Raw genomic sequence first — 9,459 nt, 5'->3', positions numbered from 1 at the left:
TTATAGATACAATTAAACAGGGATTACGGAAGAAAAAGATTCTGGGTCTGGTTACAGATATTAAAATAGACTACTTCTGATGTAAAGCCAACACCAGGCTGGAGCAGTGTAAATCTGATTATGCTGAAAATTTAAAGAGTACTTAAAACTTTATATATGTATTCATTGGGAGTTTTATATGCACTTGCACTGAATGAATGCATGATGGTCATTTCTAGTGAAGAGACTGTTCCTGACTAAGGCAGTTTGTTTCCGTTCTCCAAATCACATTGGGTAAGCAGGCAGCTTCTACCATCTCAGATGTGACTGGTTTTTTCCCTGTGTGGCTTCTACCCTAGAACTCAAATTAGTGCAACTGAAGGCTTTACGAAGGGATAAAGAGTATTTGATGCAGAAGTGGAATGTTAGCATCCTGTTGTACCCAAATGAACAATTATTCATGGCATCACAGAACGGTTTGGGTTGGAAGGTGCCTTAAAGCACATCCAGTTCCAATTGAAACATCAGGTAGCAATCGTTCTCCTTCAGAAGGCAGAAGTCTCTCTCAGAGTGGAGGCTGATGAACCTGCAGCTTCAGGAGGTTTTTCTGTATCTAAAGAATAGCCTGAACTTCTGCCGTATTGGGATGGGGAAGGAATTCATTTATTTTAGCTAGTGTTTGTGCGGTTATTTAGTAATGGCTCTCAATAGTCAGGTTTTGTAAAGGCAAATTCCTTGTGGTTTCATCTCTCCACAGAGATAGCTGATAGCTAGGAATTCTATCTCCAGCCTATGCATGCTTTTCATGCTTAGGGAACCTTCTTAATTAGTGCAAATACTTGAATCAAACAGCAGAGTTCAAGCGTGACTGAAGCAGCCAGAGCCAAGGAACCTGGTGGCTCTGAAGGTCACTGTGTGGCCTCAGCTGCTGCTGCTTTGCTTAGCGCTTGGCACAGCCCGCGTGCCACAGGTTTGCCATGCTTCAGATCTGCGGGCAAGAAGTTGGGAGTTCCTGTTTCTTTCCTGTCTCCAAATGCCTTGATCTGTAAAACCAGCTGGGAACTGGGCCGGTTCCTCCTGGTGCGCAGTTCTGTCGGTGTGTCTGACTGTGTGGCGGTGTGGGAGGAGGAAGCAGCTGCCCAGGCAAGCAGGAGGTGAAGCAGTGCATTTTGTGGGCAGTAAGGGCCAGGCTGGAAGAAAGCTGTTTCAGCCCCAGCTCCCTGTCTGTCTTTCATCTGTTTTCCCTGACCATGTCGTTGGCCTTCAGGTCTGATATGCTCGACCTCGACCCAGACACAGCCAGTGGGGCTCTATGCATGAACTTTCCTCACCAGGGGTGGGCTCTAGAGTTTGGGGTTTTGTTAAGTTCCTGTTGTAGAATCAATACTGGAGCAGTAGGGGAAGAGAGAAAAGGTTTGCATCTTTGATTTTTTATCTCTTTTCCTTGGTGCTGTATGGATGAAGCCCAAGTGTATTTTATTTTCCAAAATGTCTTTCACTGACTCAGTGAAATGCACAGTTAAGATCTTTTTACAACCCCCAATCGTTATCAGCACCCCGCTGCAGAACTACAGTTAGAGCCCAGAGAATGGCTGAGTGCTGAAGATGGATGTTTGTGTTCTGTCTTTCTAATCCAGTCTCAGAAGCTGTTTGGATATTGGAAATGATAAGAACACAAACCTTTTTTCTTTGTTTTCTTTTTTTAAAATCACTTTTAAAGCCACTGTGGTCTCGATCTTTTGTGATTCCTTTCCTGAGGTGAGTTCAACTCTTCATTTTAACCTAAAAGATTGTTTCCTGAGGAGTAGTGACTTGTCACTCGTGCTGCTTCTTCATGTCTGTGGGGATCAAAACTCTTCTGAGAAGACCTGGCAGAGCATTGCCCAGCAAAGGAACAATGAATATTTCTTCTTACATCTCTGCATCACCTGTAGGAGGCCCCCCAATTCCTCTGAAGGCAGCTTCCATCTGCCTTCAGAGGAATTGGTGGGGCCTCCTACAGATCTCTTGCACAAGAGATGCTGCTTTCACAGAGGCAGAAGAACAGCAGCAAAAGCAGCCACCGGTCCTATCCCAAATACCTCCTTGTGGGCTAACTGAAGTGTATTTGTAGGGGTGGGGAGAAGGAGAGGGAGGTATGCAAGAATATGAAAGAGGCAGCTAGGAAAAAATGGCAGCAATGGATTAGATTGGACTGTCAGAGCAACTTGGAGCAGCTGGAGCTGCTGTGGGCAGGGATTTTTTGGCATAAAGCCTAAGAACAGCTCAATTCCAAAAAAGCAGCTGGCAAATTAGTGCAGTCTGGTAGTACAGACTGCATAGTGTGCACTTCTCTATCTTAAAGGGCTCAACTCATGCCTTTATTAGCTACTGGGATAGGAAAAGGCACATGAGATTACAGAAAGAAGGAACAGTGTAAGATGAGAAGGTGCAGGAAAGGAATACATTGGTGTGTGTAAGTCCAGAATACTTCATGCACGTTTCCTAGGATGCAGCAGTCGTCTTCAATTGAAGTTCATAGATTTTCTATTGAAGCACGGTATCAAAGTACTTCTAATTAATATCTGAGTCAAATTAAATACAGGTATGCTTCTCTGAATGTGAGCATCAAGTTTAAGCGGATAAATTTGACTAGCCCCAGGTTAGGTTGATTCCAAACATGGTTTAAACTTCATTTGTTCCTGTAGTGTTGCATTAAGAGATCTGAGTTTGCTTGAAGGCCTCTCCTACATACCTGACCCAAAATACAGCTATTCTGATGTGCAGCAGTTTATACTGGAACAGGCTGAACCAGTCTAAAACTGGTTTAAGTAAGGTGAAGCTTCAAGGCGAGCAGGAAGGAGCGTGAGTCCCTGCCTGGGGACACCAGCTGGTGGAGGCCGGGCAGCAGTGCCGGCTCCTTGCCCGCTGCCAACTGGTGGTACGGTTTTGTTCTCAGTGCCCGGCACATCAAGGTACACGTTTGGACAGATGGCTTAAAATTCCTGCTGGTTTGTGCAGAATGTGTGGGGGATCTGGCCAATATAAAGTTGCCTATTAAGTCATATTCTCTACCAAGTCTGTCCACCAATGAAGGTCTGTCTGTTTTTCTTCTACGTGGCATTGGTGCTCTAAGTACCACATTTCCAGTCCAGCCCCCTTGTGCTTAATTAAAGAGCTGCTTAAATGCCTGGAATGTCTCCGTAATCTCAGCTCTGTGAAATACCACTGCCTGTGGTCTAAGAGGGGGGGCAGAGGGACCAAGTACGGAAGATAAATCTTCTTCCCATCTTTCTAGAATTCTCTTCCACATATTAGGATAGAGAAAACAACAACAAAACACCCATAGAAGTCCAAGTGCCAATGCTTAAATGTAGTGCCAGCGTCTGGTTTTGAGGTCTTGGCTGCAGAACATTGCAGTGTTTCAAAAGGAAAACCTTGAGTCGCTGCAGCTTGCTGGGAAAGGACTGCATGTCCTACAGTAATTCTTTTCTTCTCTTTGGTTCTCTACAGCCTTATAAAGGGTCATTTCATTCTCATTAACTCTTTAATTCCGGATTAAGGGTAAGCATTTAAAATCATTTCTAAAAGTCCTGTATCGAGCTGTAGCTCTACGTGACAGAATTCCATTCTTCGCTAACGGGTAGAAAATGTGAAAGGGCTACGCTCAGTGTGCCTGAGCATGGAAATCCCATCTCTTGCAACGGCGTTGTTTTGGAGAAGGTCTGCGAAGAGAACGCTAGATGGCAGTGCGATACAGAGCGGCTCCTCGCTCGGGCTGCCCGCTCTCCTTGGCTGCCTGCAGAGAAAACGTGCGCTGATGGCAAAGCGAAAATCATCCCGTTTGTTCCACGCTCAAAGATTTGACTTTTGTCTCAAGAATTCTCCCCCTCCCTCCCACTCCCCTTCCTTCCTTCCCCTCTTTAGCTTTGCCAGTGTTCCCCATGGCTTTTCACAGCTCATCTTGAATGTATTTCTTGCTCTTCTGACAAGTTTGGCAGGTTTGGAACATAAAGCTTTATGAATGGTTACCATTGCTGCAACTGATTACCCTAAGAATCACATGATAGACAATAAATGGAACCACAAGTTCTAAGGGATTTTTTTCTACTTTTTTATTCCCTCAGCTTGGTTCTTGAGCACTTGCCATCTGTCACTATGCCACATAACCAAGTATTTGGGGCTTGTGCTGGACCTGCCATGACCGAGAGCCTGCCCTGCCTGCTAATTGTCATCCCTTGTAGGGATGGGTGGTGGGCCAGCACAAGTAATTTCTTTCCAGCTCGCACTGGTTGAACGGGCTTCATGCAGCAGGAGCTCAGCCCGCGTTGCCTCTTGGCCTCTCCTCCATCAGGAGTTTGATAGCACTGTTTCCAAGCAGCGTGGCCAAGATCTCGTGGTAGTGCAGCAGGCTGTGGCCAGTTTAGTGGAGGCAGTCGCAAATAAAAGAACACTTCTACATGTTTTCATCTTGCTGCTTCCCAGCATTGCCAGTTGTGCAGGGTCTTTGTGAAAGGCAATGGTTAGGCCGGCACTGCTCAGGCTCTTGCAGCAAATGTTGAGTCTTTGTTGTAAGGAAAGGAACAAAGCAAGAACTACTGAAATAAACCATAAATCTCATTTCCTAATGGGCAGCATGGCCACACGTGCATGGCAGGCAGAGTGAAGTTCAATGTGCAGTTTTATAGAGGCTGTCATGCTTTGGCTGTCTTCCCTGCCGTTCCATGACAGTTGGGGATCTCACACTATTTTTAGGAGTCAGAGAACCAGGAACCTGCTCCTGCTTTGCAATTGATCAGCAGGAGATTTAGAACTGATGGGAGAAGTTCACTGGGCTCCGCACCACCCCCGAATACTTTCTGTTGAAAAGCAATGATGAACTCCTGCATCTTTGATCTCCTCGTTGGCTGTTTCTTGCCAGTTCTGTCTAGCTTGCTTCAGCACTTGGGAAGGCATACCTGTCAGCTCAGGGCCATCCCATGCACTCATTCAAAGATAGTGTAGCTGTGCTTACGCAGTGTGACCTGCTTTGGCGCTTTGTTTCCTCTTTTGTCTCCTGCCTATTATGCCTTCAATAGCAGTTTCCTTTGTTACGGATGTTTTCTGCCCTTCTTTCAATGGCTACAGGACATGCCCGTGTCTGCTCCCAACGTGATCAACTGGTCTGAAAAGTAATGAAGAAACAGGCTGATGGCTCTGGTCTGCGCTGGACGTGAATTCATGGTGTCCCTTTCTAGATACTATCATTCTTCATATAAGTGAAATAATCTGATAGATGCTTTTACCATCTGGTAAAAACAGCTCCCAGCGCCAACCAGCCCCTCTCTGTGGTAAGACTGAATGAAAACGTAGGCTACACTGGGCAGCATTAAGGTATGAAGGCAAGAAGAAGAAGACATTTAATCACTACTGGATCGTGGTAAGATATGGAGGTGCATGCAGATGTGGGGAAACACTGGCCCCGAGACTTTTCAGTAGAATTTGCTTAATGCACAAGAAAGACCTACGTTAAATGGTTTGCCCTCATTCTGCCATCTTTTCTTTTTTGAGTGGTTCGGTCTGCAAAGAGGTTGAAGAAAGAGGCTGCTTATTTGCACAAAAGATTAAGGCAAAACTTCACTGAGATTGTGATAACGCGTGGTCTACGTCTGTCAGAAGAGCAAGTGGTGATGGCTGGTTTGAAACTTTCATATGTGATGGTTGAAGAGTGGTTTTTGTATGAAAACTTAAGTAATCACTTGAGGGGTCAAGGAATCTATTTTTTAAAGAAAAATGTTTGCATTAATTCTGTAAATATTGTACTAACCATTCCGACAATTTTTGTCAGAGGAGAGCAGTTTTAAACGATTTGGCTTTAACTTCTTTGCAGGGTCACCCATAAGTTAGACAAATACTGAAGTAATTGATTTGAAGTACTTCGGTAACATTATGAGAACGCCATGAGCAAAGCTCAGATCAGCATTGGTTTCTGCACCCAGATTAATATTGGCTGGGGTGACAAAATCAGGAGCTATAATTCTCTCTTCCTGATGAAAAGCTAACCTAAGTCTGCTGGACCAACGCGGCAGATCTTAAAAGTCAACATTTCTAGTGTTTTTCAAACTGGAATAAACTCCTGATCAAACTGTGTCAGAAAAACAGTATTTCCTTCTCTGTTTCAGAGATTCCAGTTTAAATACATGACTTATCAAAGCAAAAAAGGACAGAATTTCACTGATTTTACTTTACTGAAAATTTGGGGGTAAAAATATACAATGCCATTTACGTTACTTACTTCCAAACTAATAATTTCTCAAAAGGCTTCATCCGAGTGCTGCTCAAAGCCAGGAGCATTTGGATACCTCAGTCCTTTTCATTTTGAATAACGGAGTTTATGTTCCTGAAAGGCTTTGCTTTTGAAAAATATCAACCTCGATGTGTCTGTGCCATGTCAGATGATTGCATTCATAAAGCATATCTTGTTCTTGAGGTAGTATAAAAGTCAGTTTTGTTTGAAAACAGTTAATCAAATGGCGGCTTTAACTCCTCATTTACTTTACAACGTGACACAAAGTAAATTACAAACGTGGGACTGAAAGGACCCTCTGGGTCACCGACTTCATCCCCAATTCTGCAGCTGGATGTCCATGGCTGACCAGTCTACACCTTTCAGTAGGCTAAAAATACAAACGCAGAAGCGCCATAAACACCACCTCATATATGCACAGAGGTTTCTGCAACACTGCTGTGTTCTGTCTTAATTTCACCTTGGTATTCTGGTTGTGGCTAGCAAACAGAGCCGCACTCACCGACAGACCAAGAGTCTGCTGGCTGCCACACGTGTTGGCTTTTAGCTAAAGAGGTCAGTAACACCTCCTGCTCCTCCTCATCAGCTGTGACTGTGGATAGTTGCAGATGAAGTGTAACTTTCCTGGTCAGGACACCCACAGTCCACCAGTGATCTGGGGCACTGCCCTTGTTTTACACTCAGAGACACAGAAGATTGGAGAGAAGCAAAGCGAGCGAACCCAGCATTCTTACAGACCACTGATATCATAGTAAGAGCAACAGGATTATTGCTAGCACAGCATTTAAAAGATGAGTAATGACTCTGTGGGCTTCCTTGGGGATTGCAAGAAGATTTTTTTGTTCCTGTGAAGATCAGGTTCTGGAAAGAGAAGGTGACACACTGTGATCACAGCTTATCTATGATATCAGCCTGCTTCTGCTTTCAGAGAGTCCAGAGCACAACTTCATGTATTTTACCATCTGAATCAATTTGATCAATGAATCAATGACAAAAAAACTGCCAGGCTGATGTATACCACTGAGATCAGAAATTGTAGGATTTGAAATCCCTCAGTGTTCAGGACTACAGTCCCTAGTACAAATTTCAGTCACTTACAAAGCAGGGATTAAAGACTAAGTGTTCCACTCTGCTAAAAAATCTGACGGCTGCACAAACAAGCTGCCGCAAGACCCGCGTCCTGGATGTCGGATGACTTTACTCTTATCTGCAGTTCCTTAGTTTTGTCTCTTTGCTGCTCTGTTCTTTATTTTTCTCTGGATGCCTTGCTGCTCTGGTAACTGGTGTTGGTGAATATGGAATTAACTTGTTTATGCCTAAGGTATCATTAAAAGAAAAAACAACAAACCACCCTACCTCAGTGGGGTTCATCTCAAAAGTATTTCCCCTCAAAAGCCACCTTTGATGAATCATTTATTCCCAGTTTTTTTCTAAATATAAAGTGAAAGCAACAGAATCAGCCTCAGTGCTGCCATAAATTTTCAATTTGTGTTGCCATTGCTGGTTTAATCTCACTGTGAATGAGAAATAAAGCAGTACTTCTTTCTCTGTAATTGAAAAGGCTCAGTTTCGGATTCATGAAAATGAAACTGCATAAATACTCAAAGACAAGTTACATTCATCTCCAAATCTCCATCTTCAAATTAAAAGTAGTCTCTTCAAAGAGAAAAAAAAATCATGCTCTGATCAAAATTCTGAGAGTTATAAATAAGGAATCTGTACACAAAGGAACTTTGTATATTCAGTAGAGGAGTGTCATATGATGGCAAAAGCACATGAGGGTCACCCCGAGGATTACATCATCTGGAAGAGAACACAACATGCAGCTCTTACATGAAAAGCATGTAGACAAAACCGTGTATTAGCAAAGCCTTAGCTTCTTGGTCTCCAGTGTCTTGTTAGATGGATGAGAGGTTATTTTTACCCTTTTAACATTTATCTTTCCTGGACATGCAATATTAATCCTTACTTAACTGCACAGCCTACCATGTGGGAGAATTAATTTGTGTTGAGAGCACTCTTCTTGTAGAAGAATTTTAATGCGTTGTGACAGGTAACTTTTTTCTTCTTGCAGGGAGAAAAAAACGAGTGTTTGTGTGAACTTCACTAACTGCTTCTGCTGTGTGTATCGGCCCTTTTCTCTTAGCCTTGTGTGTATGTGCATTAGACACAAAGGGTTTGAAAACAATAGAAAATATCCCATGATAAAGGGAACATTCAGTGGATGTTGCCCAGCGCTTCAAAGCTTCAAGGATGGAAGTATGCTGTGCTAAGTGCAGTTTGCATTTGTAAGTAAGATTTAATACAACTAAGGCTGTATGGTGCTCAGCAAGATGCAGTTTGGTGCGGAAGACAGCCGATCAGTGTATATTCTATTTAGCAGAAGCTTTGACTTCTGTGAAGTGAAGCCTGAGGACAGCAGAAGTGACAGAAGTGTTGGCAAGACAAACTAGTTCCTATTATGACTTCCTTCATGAGAGACTGAAGGGAGGCAGCTCTGACAGTCATGTGAGGAGGAAAGGCTGAACTTGGTGATGGATCTTCAGCCTGCAGGTCAGTCGAAGGTTCAGCTCTATGCTTTTACTCCAACTGTGTCCCAGAGCCCCGTCCAGGCTTCATTCCCCACACTTTTAAAAGATGGGATGCTTCTCAATTCAGGGGGAAAAATGCAACTAAGCTACATTCAGAGGAAGCATCCCAGCAAACACCTTCCTGTTACAGAACGACTCCTGTGGCTGGTTTGCTTTTGCTGGTAGTGGCAGCCTATCTTCTCAGCAGCTGTTATTCCTTCAACTCCTTTGCAGAGCTGCAAAAAAGAGCACACCTTTCTTTGTTGCTTATGTACTGAAATTGCTCTCTGACTGCAGATTACTTACCCTACTTGAAGAAATGGCTTATTCTTGGATGTGAAGAAACTTACACTGGCCCTTTGTTGCAATGGCCACAACTTAATATTTGCTTAAATTGTAAATTTCCTTCAGAAGTATTCATTGAATTGAACAGATTCTGGTCAGAGGTGCAAATTAAATACTGCCCATGCTCAGACTGTAGGAGTTGAGAGCACCGCCGATGAAAAATTCCCTAACTCTTTGAGAAAGCAAGCCAATCAAACCCAAATGCTGGATAGGATGAGGAAAGAAACGCACAGGAAATAAAACAACCCTTTTAAAGAATGATGGTCATTTGCTCTTATGGTGCCATATCAAATATGCTTA

This window comes from Tympanuchus pallidicinctus, unplaced genomic scaffold, assembly GCF_026119805.1.
Source record: "Tympanuchus pallidicinctus isolate F22 unplaced genomic scaffold, pur_lepc_1.0 scaffold17, whole genome shotgun sequence".
Classification (NCBI taxonomy): domain Eukaryota; kingdom Metazoa; phylum Chordata; class Aves; order Galliformes; family Phasianidae; genus Tympanuchus; species Tympanuchus pallidicinctus.
The sequence above is the reverse complement of the archived record's forward strand: the minus strand, read 5'-3'. Positions refer to the sequence as shown.